This window comes from Protopterus annectens, chromosome 5.part0 (genome assembly GCF_019279795.1).
Source record: "Protopterus annectens isolate FY-2018-M chromosome 5.part0, PAN1.0, whole genome shotgun sequence".
NCBI lineage: Eukaryota > Metazoa > Chordata > Ceratodontiformes > Protopteridae > Protopterus > Protopterus annectens.
In genome coordinates, this window is record NC_056735.1 from 659,896,401 (window position 1) to 659,920,097 (window position 23,697).

A 23,697-nucleotide genomic window follows, 5' to 3' on the forward strand; every position below is an offset into this window, starting at 1 on the left:
TCATATTAATCTTCATGCGAGCTTGTTACTTTAGTTAGTGACATAGAGACATGCATATTTTCTTATGAATATCTTTCTTTGTCTATCTTTTGAATTATTACTCTTTTTCCATGAGCCTGGTATGGTCATTCAAAAACTGTAAGCAAAAAGGGCTTGGCTGTGAGGTAAGGAACAATAATATGATGACTGCCTTTTGTGCTGGTTCCCCGAGACCTTACACACCACATGCAGAAGACATTGCTCTCCGCACCCTTTACTTTATTATTATTATTATTATTATTATTATTATTATTATTATGTTGAAGTCTTCATGACGTAGAGGTAAGGGTCTTCATCTCCAGAATTTATACTATTCACAATGAAGCCATTCACACTTAGAATCTTCAAAAAGCCACAAAACTACTTCTTAACCATAAGCTTCAGCTGAAATTCTCTGTGTTTTTACAATCACTTTTTGATACACATTTTAACTAATAACCACCAAAGACACTTTAAGCCAAAAACGTTCAGCTGATGTATGCCGGAAATGATGATTAAGAAGTAAAAAAAATATATTGCTTCTCATATAGAAGCTAGATTATTGGAATATAAGATATTGTTCCTACCAGTACAGGCTATGATTCCTCAAATCAGATTTCAGAGAATCATATTTAAATTAGCCTATTTTTTTCTAAAGCTTCTGGTTTAGTTTTTTTAAATGGAGAAGCAACTTTAGGTAATGCTGCATTAGTTTCTATAGGAAGTTTCATCTCCCCATCCCCTTCCTAACTTTAATATTTAGCTGTATCTGATATGCCTACAAATTCAGTGGCAAGGAAATAGCTTTACTTTGTGCTGGTCTTGGTCTGATAGGGCTCTTTCAGTAAGTTTCTGATTTGTGGATCATCTTATAAATTATCTTTAGACAGATTATCTTTCCAATTGTATTTTGATGGATCACACAATCACCTTCTAACATATATCCACTTGGCAGTGTGAATCTTGGTGATGATTGCCACTGTTGAAGTGACACTCCGACCCCAGGTGCAAGAAAAAAAAAAAAACAAGAGAAAAAGGGGCTGCTGATGGACGAACGGACAGATGGATGGATATGTCATCTTGCAGTTCATGCAGACTTTCTTCATTCAAAAATATGTCATTTTTAGAGTCATCTATAAAAAGATATCATGTTCCTCTAATGTCATCTGTAGCACTAGCAAAAAAAGTACTAGTTTTAAATCTGAGGACCAGTCATTGCCACCTATTGTCTGATGGTCCTCATTATTCAAATATTAATCTATATATACTGTCTACTTTCTTAAATGTATCTAATTCATATTTTCAATTATCTCAGTGCAGTACCTAGTTAGTCACTATGAAGTTTAGTGGAATCATTTGTTAGTGTTCAGCAGTAGCCATAACATGTACGGCATTTATCAACAGCAAATGTCAATAGATTTATGCTAATTAGATTTGTCTTACAGGACTTGCCATGCATACATTTCAACTGTACAGATTTTTGTAGAATGTCCAGATTTTTGCCTCATGTTTTTGCTCTGCTTCTCATAAAATTTGTGAATTTCTGCCAAATCACTGAGGATTGAAGTCCCTAAATAATGACATTCATTTGAGTTTCAGACTTCATATCCAAAATAAAATGCATGCTAACACTAATCCTTTTACCCTAGCAACTTTCTAAGTTTATAAGAGCAATATGTAAGATCTGTCCCTATTTTTGGCTCTTGTCCCCCATTATTTTAGGCTTTGTCCCAATTTTTTACCCTAAGAGATTGAGAGAGGTATATTGCCATATCAGTGTTACAAGTCAGAGGTACAAAATACAGGAACTATGGAATAATCAAATGTATTATGAAATCAAAAGCCATGCTTTGAACAATTAATCTGTAATTCACACTTATGTCTTGGCGATAAAAGAGAATTTATAGGCAGAAAACCTACATAGTTGCCACATTTAAAAATGCAATTTCAGGAAATATTGTCTTAGCTGGATTCAGCTACAAATTCAGTAGAGAAAAGAGAAGAATTCAGTTGCAGTTGAAAACAAAAGAGGAAAATCAGTTTTTGCATACTTACTGTCTGTGTTTATATCTGTCCACTATGAAGCTTAAGAGCCAGCAATCTGCATATTGGCGAGGACAGAACTAACTCATCTTGCCTGTTTCAGTCTTTGTACAGAGATCAGATTATTTCCCCTTGAGGCTAAAATATTTGTATTTATGCTTTGTTGACTGCATTAGGTTATATAACTGGCTATCTCACCAGGCCAGCAGATTCTTTTCAGGGGAGACCCAAGATGATAATCATACTAAACTAGGGAAATTTGGCCAGGGCACCAGGGAAATTCCCATGCTGTTTTGGATATGTGCTTTATTTTTTAGCCCAGACTTTCCAGACTTTCTCTCTCTGTGTCATACATTTCCAGTTTCCTTTCTCAGTGATATTGCTAAGTTTACTTTAATTCTTTTGGTTCTTACTGGAGTTAGTTCTTTTAGTATGTTGAGAAATATAGCATTAGACTCAGAAGTAGCCTCATCCAGAGGCATGTTTTTTAAACTATTCTGTTAACATTTTGAAAGGTTAGTGATGAAAGTTTATTTTTTAAATATGAATAGATTATGCAACTGGCTATATAACACTTTTTTGTTAAAATTATGTTGTTGCCTGACTGCAAAAGTTGGAGGGTGATTGCTTATTTTGTTTAACATTGAAGTGGGTATCCAGTAATATGGATTATCTGTCACTACTTTTGTTGAATCTTTGGGGGAAGTGATTAGCTGAATAAATCCATATAGGTTTAGAAAGTTTGTAGAGATAGTTTTATGTATTACTTGCTTCTTCTTCTTCTTCCTTCTTCGGCTTTTTCCCGGTTAGGGGTCACCACAGCAGATCACCTTGTCTGCTCATGATTGGTAGTGGAGTTTTACGGTGTCAAGTTGCCAGCCCTGCACCCAACCTTCCACAGAAGGTACACACATGCACACACTCACTCACTCCTAGGGCCAATTTAGAGTGTCCAATCTACCTGCAGTCTGTCTTTGTGATGTGGGAGGAAACCGGAACACCCGGGGGAAACCCACGCAACCACAGGGAGGACATGCAGACTCCGCACAGAAGGCACCACAGCCAAGGATCGAACCGGAGAACCTCTTGCTGTGAGGTGGCAATGCTAACCACTGCACCACTGTGGCCGCCCTGTTATGTATTACTTGCTAATCAATATTAAAGTCTCCCAGTTAAAGAGTTTCCTTATAGGTTCATAGGTTGGTACTAGGCTATGGCTAAGCAAGGCCTATAGAAGCTTAGCCATAACAATTCCCTGGCTATTTCTTCCCATGCTATTTACTTCCCCGGACCCCTGTCTAGCAGGGCGACTGATGTGATCCCTGGAGTGAATTTCCTTTCTCCCATCCAATCATCAAGGTTTCTTTTGAAGAGAGCCAAAGAGGCGGTCTGCTTGACATGTATGGGCAGTCTATTCCAGAGTCTGGGGAGTCTCTGGGTCAGGAACTTATCCCTCCAACATGTTTTGTTTATTGTGATGACAAGATTTAGATCCCTGGAGCATGTAGCTCTGAGGGATTGGCTTTCTTTAAGTGTAGCATGTCCAACAGTTCTGGGTTTGACATGGCCTTGTATGTTAAGCAGAGATCGCCTCGGAATAGACGATATGCGACAGAGTATAATTGGAGTTTTTTAAGGTGGTCAGCATAGGGCACCTGCTTTAGGCCTGTGATTCTTTTAGTGAGGTATTTCTGCGGCCTTTCCAGGTGTTGCAGATGTCTTGAGAGGTACATACCAAATGGGGCATTGTATTCTATAATGGGTCTAATGAGGGATGAGTACAGTGGGACAATGACCTCCTTTTTTCTGGATGAAAAGCCATTAGTGATGAGGTGTGCCACATAGAAGGATTTCCTGACTGTTGTGGCAATGTGGTTATTGAAGGTGAGACCACTGTCCACCTGTGTCCCTAAGTCTCTTATCACACTTTCGGTGTTTAGTGTACTGCCACCTATGTAATAATTCACGGGTACATGTTTTTTCCCAAAGGGGATAACTATACATTTCTTGGCATTGAGCTTGAGCCCATGGCTCTGGCACCAAGCATCTGTTTCTGTAAGGCCCTTTTGTAGAGTATCCACATCATTTGGGGATTCAATAATGGCTCCCAGTTTGCAGTCATCTGCGAACTTTGTCAGCTAGAGTCCCTTAGTGTTGGCCTGTACTTCAGAGAAGTAGATGCCAAACAAGAGAGGTCCCAGGACTGAACCCTGAGGTACTCCACTTGTCTGGAGCTGGATTTGGAGTCAGCTACTTTTACAGTGTGGGTTCTGTCAGTAAGCCAGTTGGCAACCCATCGAGTGATGTAGGGATTAATGCCCAGCTTAGTAAGTTTATCTATGATTCCAGAGTGGGGGATGGTTTCAAAGGCCTTAGCCGAGGTCCAGATAGGCTGTGTGGACTGCCTTACCCTCCTCTGGAGACTGATTCAAAGAAGTCAATAAGGTTCAGGAGACACGATCCGGCCCTTCACAAACCCAAACTGGGTGGGGGTCCAGTGTTTTAAGGTTGCCAAAATCTTTGTTTATAAATTCCATGATAATACGTTCCATGGCCTTGCAGATCAGGCTTGTCAGACTGATGGGGCGGTAGTTCCCGGGATCCAAGGTGAATCCCCCCTTGTGGAGTGGGATAACTGTAGCTGTGTGCCACTCAGTGGGCATGAAGCCTGAGGTGAGGGTATGATTAAACATGACACTTAGGTGGGGTGCTAGTTCATTCTGTAATTCATGTAGTACACAGCCCGGGATGTTATCTAGTCCCATGGATGCTGTATTCTTAGCTTTGGAGAGTGCATTTTTTTACCTGTGTGGCCATTATTACTGGAGTTTGGCAATCTTCCAGTATTGAGATGGGCCATTTAGGGGGTGAGAGGGGGGTGAAGTTGGCACTGAATTGATCTGCCAGGATATTGGCAATATCCTTGGGATCAGTATATTTAATGCCATTCTGTTGTAGCTCAGAGCAGATCTGAGCATTGCCATTTAGATTCTTGACATAGTTATAGAATGCCTTGTGGTTGTCTTTGGAATCTTTGCCAATTTTATTTTTGTAACTAGCTTTGGAGGATTTTATGAGGGATCTCAGCTTATTACTGAGGCTGGTAAGGGAGTTTTTTGCATCCTGGGATTTTCCTCTTTTCTGCAACAGTTTTTTCCTTTTGTTGTAAAGTTTGTTTATGGCAGGGGACCACCAGATTGGCTTACTTTTTTTGGAGGAGGGCATCTTGGTTCTATTTGGGATGGCACGATTCATGCACGAGTGGATGTGCTCGTACAGTGCCTTAGTGTAGGACTCAGCAGTCGAACTTTCAGTTCCCATCTGCATGTGTGTCATGAAGTTTGTAACTTCTGACTTGAATAGCATGAAGTTAGCCTTGGAGAAGTTTTTTATGGAGGTTTCCTTACTGGGGAGGGGGTGGGGTGGGGATGGGAAGTGGATGTTAAGGGTGATTAGCTTATGGTCTGACCTGACCAACGAGGGGATGACCATAGGTGTGGAGCATCGATTTCCCATGTTGGTAATGACCAGGTCTAGGATATTGGAGCCCCTGTTGGGACTATGGATTAGTTGATCCAGGGCATTGGAATTTATGAATTCCAAGAACCGTTGGGCAAAGGTGTTGGTGTATGAGTAGTTTTCCCAAGTAATGGCAGGGTAGTTGAAATCACCCAGTATTAGGGTGTTTGGTTGTATATTAATATTTTTCAGTATGTTTAGAAAGGTGTAGTGAGAATCTTGGGGCATGGTGGGGGAACTGTAGCAAGTTACAGTTTGGATTGCAGTCTTACCTAGTGTTAGTTGCACCTGGAGAATTTCAGACGCATTGTGTTGGGCAACTAACCTGGTGGTGTGAATATCCTTGGTGAATATGGGCCCTCCTCCACCTTTAGAGTTTCGATCCTGGTTTGATGGCCGAAAAGTGTGGTAAGAGTTGTAGCCTGGTATTGCAGGTGTGCTCTCTGGAGCCTTGAACTAGGTCTCAGTTACTGCACAGATATCAATGTTCTCCATTTTTAGGAGTGCCTTGACAGAGTGCATTTTGAGATTTAGACTTCTAGCATTGAGTAGCATTACCTTCAGATTTTGCATGCTTGTACCTGTTACGGTGATGGTTTTGTCCTTTGAACTTTGCCTAAAAAATGTACTATAGGGGTGGCAAGAGTCTTAGCCAGTAACCTGAATTCCAGGGGTGACAGGTGCAGACCATCTCTGGCAAAGCATCTTGGTCTGCCAATCATGTCATCCCAGGCAGACAGATACTGGATCCCCTTTGAATGACACCAGAAGCTTAGCCAATTGTTGAAGTCAATCATTTTGCCCTTATATTGTGGTATCATTCTGGACGAAGGCAGGATGCTACTCAGGGCTAGGGTCATACCTGCCTGGGCCACATGATCTGAGAGCTCTTCCATGTCTCTTTTCATGTAGTCCAGGGAGGTACATCTCAAGTAATTCACTCCAACATGGACAATGACAGAGTCATATTTGTACTTGTTGTGGAGTGACTTGAGTGCATGAGTTATGTGGTGGATCCTGGCACCCGACAGGCAGCTCACTGTAATTTTCTCCTTTTTCAGTCTGGTGAGTGGGACATCAGTGTGCCTGACTATAGATTCAGCTATGATTAAAGTGTTGTCTTGCCTTAGGGGCTGCTGCTGGGTGGCACACTGGTGTTGTGAGCTATGTGACACTTTGGTTGTGATTGGTGTTTGTTTGCATTTCAGCTTTGGAGGTCCTTGTTGCTTGGGCAGGTTACAGTTAAGGGCCTCCGCATATGTGGATTTAGTGTTGCTATGTGTGGGTGTTGGTGGTGTGAGTTTAGAAGGGCTATGTGTTGCTTGAGGTGTAGTGAGGATGTTAACCTTCTCCTCTGTTTTTAGTTATCCAGTAAAGGATCCACTTCTGTAGTAATGTCACCTGGTGATATGTATTTGATTGTACTACAGAAGGTTTTATGACTGTTTATTTTGAGGAGTGACATCATAATTTCTGCATTATTGAATTTGGGAAAGATGTGGGAGATAGAGTCAGTTGTGCTACTCCACCTGAGTTTTTGTTTTCCTGTCCTTTTTGGACACTAAAACTCTTCAGGCATTGCTGAAGACTGGTTGTAGGATATAGGATTCTGAATGTGCTATAACCAATAAGTCTAGGGGAACATAAGGCTAGGATTGCATGGATGTGAGATATGTTATTGTAAATGCTTCTGAAATTCATATTACATAAAAATAAGCTACTTTGTATTTTATAGAGTGGGGTGTGCAGGAAGTACTTTGGTTGGTGGGGATGAGAGTGGTGGGTGGAATGACAAACAATCTAGAATGTCATATTTGAATTTATGAGTACTAATATTTACCAAATAATTTGAGACATTTCCTAGCTGTTTTACACTGGCACCTCAAATATGCTGTAAACATTTCACCATTGCTGTGGTTAAAAATCCACTACAAATTCTAATGACAACATAAGACTAACATGTTATAAAGTGAGTGCTGTTAAATGTAGAGTGTGAATGCATGCTTGACTTACAGAGTTGAAAGAATAGTCTGTGGGTTGTTAAGTGACCCTGTGACACACAAACCCCACCCTGGTATTTCATTTTTATTTTTTTACTGGGTTTATCTGACTGGGTTTAACCAAAAACATTTTTTCAGCAGAGGGAGGTCTTGGGAAACTTGCAACATATTACAAACATCTTTAAACAGACATTCAGTAATTCACATAAACAGACATTAAGCAATATACATTAATATTTACACATACATTTGCTAATTAGATGACATTCATATGAATTAAAAACTGCTATTACAGTATCAACATATACTTATGGATTAGTAGATGTTGAACATTGAGCATTATGAGAGGTGTATTAGTGTTTGCCAGACAGATGACAGATCATGTGACTAGTGCTTAGAAATTCAAAGAAATTGAGGTGAGGGAAGGAATTAGGTACTGTAGAAAATGTTAATATTGAAGTTATGAGGTGTGGTATAAAGCAGGGTTCAGAGACAACTGTATAAATGTATGGCAGTCATAAGGCTTACATTTGAAGTATAGAGCTGGAGGTGAACATTATCACAAAATGATGTATATAGCTGGGCCACTAAAACTCTTCAGGCATTGCTGAAGACTGGTTGTAGGATATAGGATTCTGAATGAAGAGAAATGGACTGATGATCTGGCAAGCTGACTATAACAGCTGTATTTATCCTAGAGACATACAGGAGCAGCTCCATTGATTTGACTGGTGAAGCTTTAGTTGTGTTTTAAATGAGTTTGCATTTTGAATGGATTTCAGCAGTGTTGTGCTAGTTACTTACAAAAGTAATAAGTTACTATTACTAGTTTCTTTTAAGTGAAAAGAAGATATTACTATTACTTAATTACTTTTCTAAAAAAGTAATATATTACTATTACTACTGCCAGCCTTAGGCATAGGCCAACTAGGCGGCCGCCTAGGGCGCTGCTCTATTAGGGGCGCTTTTCCAGTATTTATTTGGTGTAGGTAGACCAGGATGGGGGCACCAGGTGGTGTGGTGGGGGGTGCCGTGGAGCCCTTTTGCCTAGGGCACCAGTTGACCTAAGGCCGCTCCACTAGTTACTAACTAAAGTAACTAGTTACTGTTGAGTTACTTTTACATAAGTATAGTTTATCAACTCTCATGTTCAGATTTACTGACATAGTACTTGCGTGTGAGGAATACATGCTTAAGGAATACATGCTTACTGCACATGAATACGAGTGTATTAAAGTTGTATACACAGGGTTACAATAATGATGAATAGCATTTTACAGTTTACAAAGTCCCACAGACTAACCTTTATAGTCAGTCAAGTATACACAGTCAGCAACACAAGACCCATAAAAAGTTTCAACCCATCAAATTTTCAACAACGTACATAAGGCTAATCTGCTAAAACTAATGCTGAGGATGCAAAAATGCTTACAGAAAATGTCATATAGGTCTAACAAGACTGTTAACACAACAAAGTCAACCAAAATATCACTTTATATAACTGTTCCAAAAACATTCTCACCAACACAACTAAAACTACACTTGGCACCACGTATCCACTCACCAAACTTCTTTATGGTGCTATCATCCTCACTAACGTCCAGGCTTCACAAAAATTAAAACTTGAACAATGCAGCAGTAATAAAGTTGCTAAATGAACTCTACACTGCAAATTGTATACCACATGGTATGGAGGTTGTACATCCTCAGAAGTATGCATGCACCTCCCATAGGCAGTAATTGCAGAGCTGCAGTAGGGTGGGACCGAACTAGGGCCCACTCCCTGGCAGCAGTATGATACTGCACCAACAACCTCTATCTCCTCATCTGCCATGGGCATAGGTCAGACTGAGACCATGGAAGGCTAACAGGGATCCGTGAATGAGGAGAAGAACTGGTGACAGCTGATGGTCTGCTGCGGGAGGAGAGCAAAAAAAAGTAGCTGTAGTGTATTTGTGTGGTTTATATTTGTGTATTTTTATGCACACAGCCTATGAAGTTTATTTTTTATATAAGCGTGAATGGCGTTGAGTAATTGTTTTGGCTATGATGTTTGAGTAGTTGAAATATTTGGTTGTGCACATCAGGTTCTGAGAAATGCTTGAGGAGGCTGATACATTGGTAGTGAAATACAGACTGTACCCAATAAACTTATTTATCATACCTCTTTTTCAGCATGCTTGTTTACAAAACACACACACACACACACACACACACACACACACACACACACACACACACACACACTGGCAAAAAGTAAAGCAAACCTCAATGGTTAGTGAGATTTCCTAAGGGGTAAACTTAATGTATGAACAGGCACACTAAAAAACAAAACCAGCTACTTACAGTACTAAATCCATAAGCTAGAACACAGATCATTTCATAATGGCACCATTTTTATTTGCTAACTAGTAAAACTAACACAGGAAAACTGCTATAAGAGTTACTAAACTATGTAGAATTTTCAATGTAATAAATCCTAACTTTTTTCCCAACACACTTCAAAATAATATATGAACTCCTCTTGAAATAATGCTGCTGCTGTAAAATCCCTGTGTTAAAAAGCACACCATGTGCTCTTGTAATTTCCAGTAATGCACACAGCAATGTGGATTTTAAATTAAGCAAATCACTTCAAATGCCTATATGCAGAGATATAAAAGCATGTGAAGTCTCGCAGATGTAAATAGTTCAGTTAATGTGACACAGTGTGCAAACCAGAAAGTACTTGCACAGAAAATCCCCCAGAGCTGTAGACCTCAGATCCATTCGTCCTCACTAAAGCTTCACAGCTTAAATTGCTTTAAGTAATGTTCATTCTGTTCTGAAAAAGTATTGAAGTACTGTGTTTGTAAGGATACACCTATCATATTCCATGACAAAGATTGTGACCCTTCTGTAACATTACACATCAAACTACTAAAGCAGTACTGATGTGCAAACCTGAATTCTTACAACTGACATCAAGTGGGGTTTCAGAAGTCTGTCTTCAGGTAACATTTAGCTTCTAGGTTAAAATCATAGCTATGTCAAATATTTAGATTTATTTCACTTTATTTACTCTGCATGTTGAATGAAGTGAAAACACCTGCAGCTAAATAACAGTTGTCTGTATTTAGTACACATACCACAAATAATCTAAATAACTGCTATAATATGTACAAGTGATGTGAATCATCAGTTGTAGGTGCTGTGCTGTCCAGGGAGAGGGTTCAAACTCAGATTAATCAAAAGTAAAACAACTTTCAGTTTCCAGCATGTGATTCGTTGACATACATAAGGAACATCAGTAGCTACATCACTGCGGTTATGATAAGGAAATATGGAAACTGAGCCTTGTGAAGTACGCTTACTGATGTGGTAAAAAGCTATCCTTTTTACTTTTTATTAAGAAAAATAAGCAAAAGTTACTTTATTTAAAAACAAATTCTTCACTTAATAAAACTATCAAAAAATAAACACTGTGACATATTTTTCATAGCAAGCAATCTCCAAAAGCATTTTGGGGGTTGATATTTACAGGAAAGTGCCCAATGATACTCTTTCAGTAGTATTAAACCACAGATAATGTAAGAGCGTCCATCTGTTTGTATTTTACTGAGCTTATTTAGTACTTACAGTTTGTAACAGGCAATACAGCAGCTTATTTAATTTTCTCTTGAAACAGCCACAGGTAGAGCCAGGCAAACAACCATGAACGGCAATGTGGGAAAGGGAAAGCAAGCAACTGTGCAGCCGCAAATGCCGAAACTACATCGATCAAACACAAGGCATGAATGCGGAAATCTTATTATTTTCTGTTTTTTAATAGTGGGTGGCATGCGTCCATGTGTATGACACATGCATGGTCCACCTTAAAAGAGAATACGCCACACTGTTAAGGTTTTTTTTTTTGGTGGTTTTGGAAGTCTGTGTTTTGGACTGCCCCTCTCGTTCCCCCAGCTATGTGGCTGAATTCAAGCAAAAAATAATGCAAATGTAATTCACATTTGCATTACTAGTTATCAAAAAATAATATTACAATTACTGTGTTACTGTATTGACAAGTAACGCATATTACTAGTAACTTAAAAATGTAATATATTACAGCAACTCGTTATTCCCATCACTGATATCACATTAGCTGCACCCTTACAGAAATTCATTAAAATAACATACATCAGTAACTGTAACATATATAAAAGAACCGTGCACTCTATTAACTAAAATCTGCCATAACAATCATTGGTATAACAAGGAACTGTTGTCAATATGTGGGTATCAGGTTAATCTGATCAATGGATAAAATAAATCTGATTCGGAAACCTTCTGCTCTTGTAGTTATGTAAATACCAATGTGCATTAGTAGGTTTTGTAAACAAATCTGGTAGTTGCTGATGCTGGGCATTGACTCATACCTCTAACTGTCACCAAAAGGCAGGACACCACTGAACTGGCAATCTTCCAAATTGTCTGTGAGTATATATAATATGACATATGTATTTGTGTGTGTCTGTGTGTGTGTGTGCGTGTGTGTGTGTGTGTGTGTGTTGTATGTGTCCTCTTATAGACTGGTACAGTATCCATGATTTGTTTGTCTACCTTGCACCCACTGCTTGCTATGAGGGGCTCCTGCTCCCTCACAAGACTGAATTTGTTAAATTAAATATCAGGGAATGACTGAATAAAACAGTAAAGTAATCTTTCTGGAATGTATAAAATAACTAAATTGTAAAGCAGTAATGTTGTACTCATTATATGTGTAGAAGCTGTAACAGTACTGGTCTTTAAGAGTACAGCAATGAATGCTTAAAATACCATGTTAAACATATTGTACAAAGTTTCACAGTGGAATGTGAGGCACTGTTAAATGTCTTGTTTTATTAAGCAGCACAAATAATACCACATATATGTAGTGAAACTGCTGTGATCAACACTGAAACATGTAATGGCAAACATTTGGTTGATAAGAAATGTATACCAGCATCAAGACTGTGGTTATCTTGGGGAATTAAATGGATTCTGTGGTATGGTTATCTCAGACAATATAATTAAGTAGCATGGGTGTGGAGAAGTCCCTTACTTTTGCAGCATTCCTCTTTGATAACTGCATCACTTAGTGTTTAATGCAACTTCAAAATAATACAAGATAACAGTTTTTAAATTTAAAACATTCAGAACCAAAAAAACAAAAGTCCCAGTAATACCAAGCAACACGAAACAATAATATTTAGCGCTTTCAATCACTTTAATTGATATGTGACCTTCTTCAGAAATAACTTTTCCATACTTGTATTTCCTTTTATACTCATCCACAGGAAATGACATCATAATTGAACATTGATTACACATTAAACTTGTTTCTAATACAAAATGTAAAAGATGATCATTCGTGGTGCAGTCTTTTTAAATTTAAAACATAATAAATTGGAACTTTCTAAATTCTGCAGTACAATACCTCTCAACCTCTTAGCGCAAGAGTCAAAGACTGGCATAATGTGAGGAAAAAGGTCCAAAAATCGGGACAGAATTTAAAATATTGCTCTTATAAACTTAGAAAGCTGATAGAACAACAGGATTTGTGTTAGTATGCATTTTATAAAGGATATGAATTCTAAAACTCATATATGTTATTGTTTAGTGATTTCAGTCCTCTGTGGTTTACCAGAAAAACATAAATTTTATGGGAAACAGACCAAAACTATGAGGCTGAATCTGGACAGGTGAGAGGTATGTTACACACACACACGCACACACACACACACACACACACACACACACACACACACACACACACACACACACACACACACACACACACACACACACACAATCTCTCATACAGAAAAACTTCTAGTTTAACTAACACACATACTCGTACACTTGTACACTCATACACTCTCTCACACTTACTCGACATGGCTAGTTTAAATTCCGCAGTAAGTACAGACTGGGTTTACATCCACAGCATGCATTAGTAGTCGCACTAGAGTTGAAGTTGCTGCCTTTCAGTCTTAAAGCAGAAGTTAAATGCTGGATTTCATGGCGGATGCTTTTGCTTTTTATTAATGTTGTGACTTAAGATACCTAGTATTTACAAACTTTAATTATAGCATGTACACTTGTAGAGGGCAGTTAAAATATTTTCCCATTCTACTCCTGGACTAACTAATTTGCATGGCTCTGTTAGTCTGTAAAACCTGTATGCACTTATGTTATTTTAATGTAATACCACGCTTGTGCAGAATTCTCTGGTTACGTCAGTCAAGAACAGCTCTAATTATTATTATTAGCTGACTGCAGTGTATCACTCTTTCTCAAAAATGTTTTCATTCTTGATATCCTTCAGAAAATGCACAATAATGCAAAATGTTTTGTTCTAAAACAGTTCTAAGTTTATAAGCACCCTATTGAAAATTTTTCCTGATTTCAGACCATTGCCCCCCCCTCAACAGATTATGTTTGGCTAATGCTATGTTTAAAATTTTTTGTGCTGAGATGCTGAGCGGTATATGAGTTCTGTGGGCTACTAGCTCACAAACCATGTTTCTTTACATTGTGGAAACATTTGAAATACAACCTCACTACCATGATTATGCGATCATACCTACCAAGTGAATTAGAATAATAGATGCCTGAATCTGAATCCTTATACCCCTCCTCTGGCATTATCTACATGTGGGTCATAAAATCAATGACATCGGCAATTGTTTCTGTAGTCAGTAAGGAGTAGCAAATGGTCCTCCTTAAAGGAGAAGATGCTGCCATCATGGGGTGTTTTTTTTTTTAATTGAAGCCTCTTAAAAGTGGGAAGGTTCAAGCGCTCTTGTCTGAACGTCAAAATCAGTCATTTGTGGCACCCTATTATTTCGATCCCAAAACAGGGAAATGCCGAGTAATTTGGTATAGTTGAGAGGTATGTTACGAATGCTACATGCTATGAGCTGTGCCAACATTATGTTGTAATTTTTTTATCCAGATTTCCCCTTCAAAGTCTCTATTACCTCCTAACATCTGATTACTATTCATACTATCCAGGGCCCCAGAAGTTTTCTATTGCTCTTTAGGGGATGATATCGCCCACGTTGAGAACCACTGGTTTAAGCAAATGTAACTCAAAAGTAACTCACATTTAAGTTACTAGTTATTAAAAAAGTAATATATTACTATTACTTAGTTACTATTTTGAAAAAGTAACTAGTTATATTACTTGTTACTCAAAATTGTAATATATTACACTAATATATTACTTATTGTAATATATTACTCCTATCACTGGATTTCAGTGGCAGTGGGATGGGATTCCACAATTTAGCTACACTATTTGAATACAGAAAGTCACCTGGAGTATTAGATAATTTGGTTATAGTGATTAGTGGCTTTTCTGTAGAGCATAATATTCTATTGGGAGAGTAGTATTGTGTTTAGTTGTTAGCTCTAACCAGTTTAATTCACTAAGGGCTAGGGTGTGGTATGTTCTATTGTAGTTTACTGCAAATTTGTCTATTTAATTATAACATTGCACACGTTTAGAAAATTGTGAGGTGTGAAGGCCAGTGAAGACTGAGGCAGCAGAAGGGAGGAAGAAAGTATTGCCTATATATCTACTGGCTATGTCAGTGAGGTAAGTTTTACTCTGTATAATGTACCTAGGTTTTTGATGATTTTTTTTTAACCACATGTGATACAAAGTTGTCAAATTTGAACTGGTCATCTGTGATTACACTTAGTAATTTTGCTCTGTTTACTTGTTCTATCATGCTGTTATTGGCAGAGATGATAGTGAATAGTGATGTTTTGGTAGAGATGCCTTTTGGGCTAAAGAGCACGAATATAATTTGTTTTTAGGGTTTAGAAGTAGTTGTGAATTATTTAGCCATGTTTAAATTGAAAAGAAGGATTGTTGTGTTGGGTTTAGGGAGAAATTTGGCAGAGCTGATTAAGGTTGAGTCATCAGCATATTTAACTATGTTAGCTCAATGATCTCTGTCAGCAACCACTTTATGTATGTTCACACTGAAAAGTGCGCATTACTAATTAAGCTGTAGCCTGACATATTTTACTGATAGCTTTAGCATTACGGTCGAGGACACCAGCAGCCCCAACCTTAATTCTTCCCTTCCCCCTCATTTCTGTTTTCCTTCTCTATACCATACTCATTATCCTGCTATGCTAATTTCCCCTCACTCTCGCCTCACTACTGGTATTTCTCTTATATTACCACACTACCTGCTCTTCTTCTTTATACTTTGAACCTCGTTTCCCTCTTTCCACTTATTTTCTCCTTTTAGCTTCTAGATCCGTAACTCTGTCCTTTTGGCTAATTCCTCACTGAACAATAGCTTGCCTTTTAGATATTATCTGTTTCTTTGCTTTTTCCTATTCGATTAGATGTATACCTTTTTGTAATTTCCCACTTTCTTCTCCATTGCAGCCTATGCAATTTCCTAATTGACTATTTTAAACTTCTGAGTCCAGACCTGGGTGTAGCCCCACTCTGTTTGCCCTCGCTATGCTCGGGTAAACTCTGCTCCCCTACCAATATACATTCCTACCCTCCTGTGGTAATTACTTACTCTCAATCACTTTCTTACCCTTACTTTTTCACACCCATGCCTTCATTCTTTCACTACACTCACTTTAATTATGCAACACTTTATCTTCACCACTGCACTGATTCTATTTCTCTCTGCTCTTACCTCCTATATCTCCCACCATTCCCACCCACATTCATGTTCCCCTACTGCCAATGCACTCACACCAATAAACTAATCTAACCTAGATTCCACAAACTTCTTTTTCCCATTACTCCACTCACACTATTCAGTAATAACTTACTCCTCTCTGGAGATATCCATCCCAACTCAGGCCCCTTCTCCTCTCCCCTTAAACACTTACCCCTCAACCTTTCCTCTACCTCACCTTCTTCAAACACCACTCACCATCACCATCCTGATTCTTCAAACACATCCTCATACAAACACCTAACCATTTATTCTCTAAACATTCAAAGTCTAACCAACACAATCACTGAATTACACTCCTGGATATCCCATATCACCCCTCACATTCTTTCCTTATCAATAACCTCGCTCAAACCACATATACCTAACAATGAAATACTCCCACCTGGCTATAACATCTATCGCTCTGACAGATTCCCAAAAAAAAGGAGGAGGCATAGCCATCCTCTACTCCAATAGCCTAAACATATCGCCTGTTACCATCCCCATTCCCGACTCTCACTCTGCTGAACTCATCATCCTAAATTGCCACTTAAATCCTTACAAAATTTTGCTATCTGTTCCATCTATATCCCCCCAGGTAACAACTTAGCCATCCTAGAAAACATCCTATCGTGGGTTTCCCTGAAGATACCTTATGAAACCCTAATCCCTGGACATGTCAATATAGATTGGTCCAAGCTTACAACAGACTCTTCACAATTCAGCATTAACTTACAGGGTTTCCATCAGCTTATTACATCTCCCACACACCTCCATAAAAACTCTACTTCCAGCTCCACCATTGACTGGATTCTAACTAACTCCCCCACCACTACCATAGCCCAACCACCCTACCTGACTCCTTAAGTGACCATCTCCCTACATCTGTCTTAAGACACTCAACACAATTCCCCAAACCCCACCTATACAAGGTTTGTCATAAGCTCTCCAACTTTAACATCTCCCTATTCAACCCCATACAATCTAGTATTGACTGGTCCATCCTAAAGCAGATCCCTAGCGAAGATGCAGTTACTAAATTCAATAGAATTTTCCTGAATACACTAAACTCCCTTGCTCCTCCATGAAAATTAGAATAAAATCAAACATTGCTCCCTGGCTTTCCAGGGACACCAGGTCCATTATGAAAAAAAGAGACAATGCCTGGAAAACCTGGATTAAAACTAAGGGACTAGCCCAGCTACAAAATTACAGACAACTGTGTAATCTGGTTAAGAAACAAATTAATAAAGACAAAAATGCCTACTATAGCTCTGAACATCTCAATAACAAATCTAACCCTTGTAAGTTCTGGTCTGCTCTAAACAAAATTCTTTCTCCAAGCTGTCCTCCAAATCTCTCTCCTTACCCTAATACATCACCCCAGGAAACCGCTACCTTGCTCAATAAACACTTTATTGACAAAATCCAAAAACTCACTCCCCTAACTCTAACACTACCACTCCCCCCTCCCCTCCCAGCCAAACAAACAACCTCTTCTCCTTTCACCCTGTTTCCACTTCCTACATAAGATCTCTTCTTCTCAAACTCAAGCCCTGCTCCCCCTCCACTGATAATTTACCTCCAACCTTCCTTAAACTTGCTGCAGAATCTATTGCCTATTTTGTATCCATTCTTATTAACAGGTCAATCCAAGAAGCCACTGTCCCCTTCCTATGGAAATCTTTTTTCACTATCCCTTTTCACAAAGGAGGAAACTCAACAGACCCCTCTAACTACCGACCCATCACCATCCTATCTCCCCTCTCTAAGATACTCAAAAAATGTATTCACTTAGTTTCTCAACTACCTCCTCCAGCACAACCTCCTTATTTCAACTCAACATGGTTTCCGGCCCAACCACAGCACTACTACTGCTCTTCTATCCTTCACCCATACTATCTCCAAGGCCCGTGATAATCAACTCATATCCTGTCTCTTCCTTGACTTCTCCAAAGCTTTTGACATGGTCTCTCTCCCTATACCCCTATCTAAACTTGCTAACCTCAACCTATCCACTACCTCCCTCACCTGGTTCTCTAGCTACCTCTCCAGCAGACATGTCAGATGGCTCTCTACCCACTCTCCCTTCATTCCAGTCCCAACTGGAGTACCCCCTACTCTTTAACATCTTCACCAATGAACTCTATACATCTTGTAAACAATCCTCTCTCATCCAATATGCTGATGACTCAACCCTCATCTCCATCTCAAACAATATCTCTGACCTCCTTACCCTAACCCAAGACTCCTTTCTATTAACTGAACAATGGTTATCTGACAACGTCCTCAACCTTAACCCTAAAAAGACCAAATTCTTACTCTTTCTCCCTCGTTCTATGTCTCAGCATAAATCTACCTTTTCTATTACATCCTCCAATAATACAGTCATTAATCCTGAAACCCAAACAAAACTCCTAGGTGTCATCATTGACGACAAACTCAAATTTAACCTGCACATACTGCAATGTATAAAAAAAATCATCAAAAACTAGGCTGCCTATACCACAACAGAAAAATTCTATCTTCCACTTCTAGACTCGTCCTTGCTCAGGCACTGCTCCTACCCTCACTCACATATGCTGCCCCTGTTCTCATCAACATTCAGGCCACAACATTGAACAAACTTCAACAAACATACAATAAAATAGCTAAATTTGTCACTAACTCTCCATACAGCTCACACCACTGCCTGGCTCTAAACTCTCTGCAATAGCTCCAATTCCCCCAACTTCTTCTTTTATCACACTTTCAAATGTTACACTCTATTCTCTACAAACCTTTTGCCTTCCCAGCTCTTTCATCCATAGTGTCCACCAATATCCCACCTCTTAACCTCTGCACCTCCAATCAGCATCTCCTACATATCCACCAACCAAAGAAAAATGTAGGCAAACTACTATATAGCTGTCTAGCCCAAGCTTGGAATAAACTTTCCCTACACATATGGTCCATTACTCATCCATCTCACTTTAAAAATGAACTCAGACTTCATCTACTTAACACAAAAACTTGCCCCTGTCCAGACCCAACTTAACCCACCTTTGCCCAGCATCTACAATTTATTTCTCCCCTAAATTTCACCTATTAATCCCCTTCAAGGCACCATCCTACTAAGTTTCAACAAATAGTTTTCTGACTAAATCTTATGACAATGTATACTTTGTAAATAACTGCTACTTATACTTAACTTTGTGCATGCTTTTTTCTACCTTCAATCTTAGACTTGTATTTTTATATTTCTATGTGAAATTATATTTTTATTGCTATGAATTTTTTATACTGTGTAAATTGTCTGTAACTGGAGTTTTTCTCCTCAGGTCTCTACTGAAAATGTGCCACAAGCACAGCTGGACTAATCCGGTTAACACATGTCAATAAATAAATAGATAAATAATAAATATATGGTAGCATTTTTTGTAGCAGTATTGAGTTTAATGAATGATGACTATATTGAAAAGTATGGGGCCTACTATGGATCCTTGTGGGACACCAATCACTACTGGCAAGAAGGTGGAGAAATCATTTTTCCATTTCACTGCTTGTGCTCTTTTGAGAGATAGCTTTGGAACCATTGCAGTGGTGAGTTGGTGAGCCCTAAGAATGAGAGTTTATGTAAGAGTTTCTGGTGGGAGACAGTATCAAAAGCTTTTGATAATACCATGAAGATGGTAGAGGCTAGGTATCAAGCATTTCTATGGGTGTTGACAATATTAACAAAATTCAGCAAAGCAGTAGTTGTGCTGTGATGGGAATAGAAGTGGTGTTGGGTTGAAGACAGAAGCTGCTTATCTATTGGATAGCTGAGAAGCTGTGTATTAATATATTTTTCTAATATTTTTGATAGCGGAGTTAAATGGCAGCTGACCAATAGTTTGAAATAACTTTACTGATTCCACCTTTGTGCTGTGGCATAATGGGTGATTATTTCCATAGCTGGGTGAATTTATTTTCAGAAAGAGATTGATTTATTGGAACTGAATCTAGATATGCAATAGCTTCACTGCTATTTTACCAGGTTGTAATGATATGAGGTAGTAAACTAAAGACTAGTAAACTCTTGATGCATTAAAAATGGGATCAAATGAAATACTAAAAAGTGTAGTATCATTACTTTTGGTAGACAACCACTCCTCTCATACTGTGACTTCACATGATTTCATGCATATTAATGAATGCTTATTTACGTGTCTTGTTTCATTACTAAGCATGCACAGTGTATGTAGTTACTAAACATTATCGTAAATATTTATGAGGAGATGTGCTGCAACATTAATCTGAAGACAAAGACACTGTCATTTTCTTCTTTACTAATAATCTATGTCTTATATTTGTTATAATCATCACTGCGATGCCAAATTTTGAATTCTGCAAACATTTAAAAATTCTGCATTTTGCTTCCTCGTTATTCTATAGTGCAGATCAAAATGTCACAGCTCCATTTTGCAAAATATTTCCACTCCAGCGAACATAAGAAAATAAACATTACAGCATAGCTTTATGTTAGTGCAGTCCATTTATCACATCTATATTTGTATTACATTCCCAAGTATCACAGAGCAGTACTTTGTAATCACAGAATAGTGCTATTTTACATTCCCATTACACTGTGCACCAAATAAGTTCCCATTCCCCTAACATGTTCAACTACAACCCACTCAGCTTTCTGTTAGGCTAGTAACAGCATATAGCACATTAACATGGTATGATTATTACAGTTTCCAGAGGCTGTATGAATACTTTTGTGCTAATGTAATTTATGGATTCTGAGTGCAGTTTGGAAGCCATAAACAGCATAACATTATGTCAGTGTGGTTTCATGTTCTGAATTTTCTGATAAAGAGTAGCTACATAAATCCAAATGCAGCATGTACCACTATTCTAGCAGTTACCAAATAATATTTGGACAGGTTAGTACAACTGTTCAAGCTGGGCACAGAGTAGCAAATGTTGTTAGTTTTACCAATGGACCTTATTGTTATTTTATCCATCACACTGCACCTCTTTACCAGTTAAAGGAATCCCAGATAACAAAACTGGTGAACGGAGATTGAAACATCTCTCTTACTGGTACTATTGTAAGCACTTTGACTAATAGTGAACTTAACACTATAACCACCAAATGCATCCACTGCCCTTCCAATTTTTCTAGCCACATGCCCCTGGAATACTACATCTAAACCATTGACTTATCTGTCCATTTGTCAGAGATATGTCTTACCCAATGACATAACAACCTTGGGCATGCTTGGAGAACTGGTAATTTCCAAAGTAATATGGTATGCGGATGCAGCCATATCATTTATAAAATAGTAAGTTTATTAAGTCTTAACTTATATGAACTACAAAATGAGGATATCTGCACCTTTTGAAACAGCACTTCTCTCCCTGCCAGCCTTCCCATCCTATACTTTATAACCACTGTTTCTGTCAGGGAAGAGCAAGTTTATTTCCAGTAACCTTTTTTTTTTCTGTTGATAAAACAGATTAAGACTAAAGGAGAAACTGCTTTTCAAGGAATCAGAGGTGTATTTTTCTTGTATATTAAGACTGCTATTGCTCTACATGTTTCTGATACTACAGAAAAGCATCACTATTCAAAGGTGTGACCCACTATTCATGGTCATGCTGTGGCACAATATGGCTTTGTTTACATCTTAGGCTGATCACCTGCTTTTGTGTGAGACTTACAGATCAGAATATCTACTAATACTTTACAGCACAACTGTATAGTATCATCATTTACCACTCCTCCATTTTAAGGGGTTCACTGTGACGTAAATGTGAAATAATTCTAGATAACAATAAGTAGGTTTGTTGGCCACTTTCATATCAGCTATAGGTTTCTCCAAAGAAATGAAAAAAGAGTTGTGTGATTATACCAAACAAGAACACAAAAATATTTGTAAGAAGCAGACTGGTATCACTGAATAATATAGGCTGTGCACTTTTGTCTTCTGTTTTATTAAGTCTTCTTCGGAACTATGAAAAATCAAACACACTTTAGATAGCAAACTTTAAAAGATGTGTGATCAAAGCCAACCAATCCTAAAGTAAAACATTTCTACAAAATGGACACAGTAGTCCAAAAAAAAAAATGAAACTAGTACGCTAAAAAATTATAATTGTAAACAGTAGTCACTTTTGAGAAACAGTGGTTAACTAAGGAATCACCTGAAAATGCAAAATTAATGAAACCTAAAAAAGGTAGCAAGGTATGTTAAGAGTCTAAGTTATCTGGACGATGATCCACATTTATCTGCTTCTAACAAGCTGTTAAACTCTGCTTACAGCATTTCCATGAACGTGATCAATAATGAAAAAAATATATATACATTTCAAACTTTTCAAAATTTGCGCAGTACTATATTGCATTTTACTAAGGCATTGCATTCAGTTTTGTTAATCAGAGCACATAGGAGATGTTATATTCCTTGGAAAAAACATTTTCTCTATAGAATGCATCGCAAAAAATATACTGTGCAAAATATAAAATACCAGAGAATTTAGTTAAACTTGTAGTGTGCATTAACCCCATACTCGTTAAACGAGTAGGCTACATTCAACTATGGGCTGCTAATCAATGCAGCTATAGTACAGACATATTTCACATTTGTAACTATCATTTGATTTTGTACACAGTTACAAATGTGTTGTATGAAAGGAGAGAAGGTTAGCACTCCCCTTGATAAGGATGGAAGAGGTCGTAGTGGTCTTTACAACACATATTTGGTTACAAGGTGGGAGGGTGGCCTAATGGTTAAGGTGTTTGCCTTACAAACACAAGGTGCGGGGTTTGAGTCTCACAAGGATAATTGGCTAGGCTTACAATGGCTCGCAAGGGCAGTTAGCTTAGTACTAACCAATGAACCAAATGTGAGAATTATGTTCTAATAAGTTTGTACTTCTCCTGTACACAAGCACCTAAGTAAGTCAGACATTTCTATGTTACCCAAAATAATCACCTAATTGTTTCTGACCACCCTTATGAAAGTTTACAAGTCAACTATATGCATCCATACAATAATCTTAAATAAACTGCTGTAATCATTATTATTAGCACACATGCCTCTGTTACTATTTTGCCAACTCTTTACAAAAATAAGAAGACATTTAGAATGTCCTTCTAAGCTCCTGTTTGTACCTGCTCTTACAAAGCATGTTACTCAAGAACTGAAAAACGTCTAGCATGGACTATATAATGTATTGTTCTCTAATAACATTAGTTTTTAAAAGATTTATTTATCTATTTATTGTTGTTAACTGGGCAAGTGAGCTAGTTTAGGGACCTATTAACATGTCACATGTTTATACAGATCTAATATGTGTAAACATTCACATTCCAACTAAGTTAGTATGAAATTACAAACTCAAACTGGTGTGTATTCAGGGGTATAAGGCCACCTATATAA

The 23,697-nt window shown here is 38.1% G+C and overlaps 1 protein-coding gene and 1 pseudogene across 4 annotated transcripts in view; one reads left to right on the forward strand and one right to left on the reverse strand.

Moving 5' to 3' along the window:
• The window catches only part of LOC122802739 (ICOS ligand-like), a 764,505-nt gene that overhangs the window by 345,081 nt on the left and 395,727 nt on the right, over positions 1-23,697 (reverse strand). The window lies entirely within an intron of this gene.
• Positions 22,936-23,049, forward strand: LOC122803044 (annotated as a pseudogene).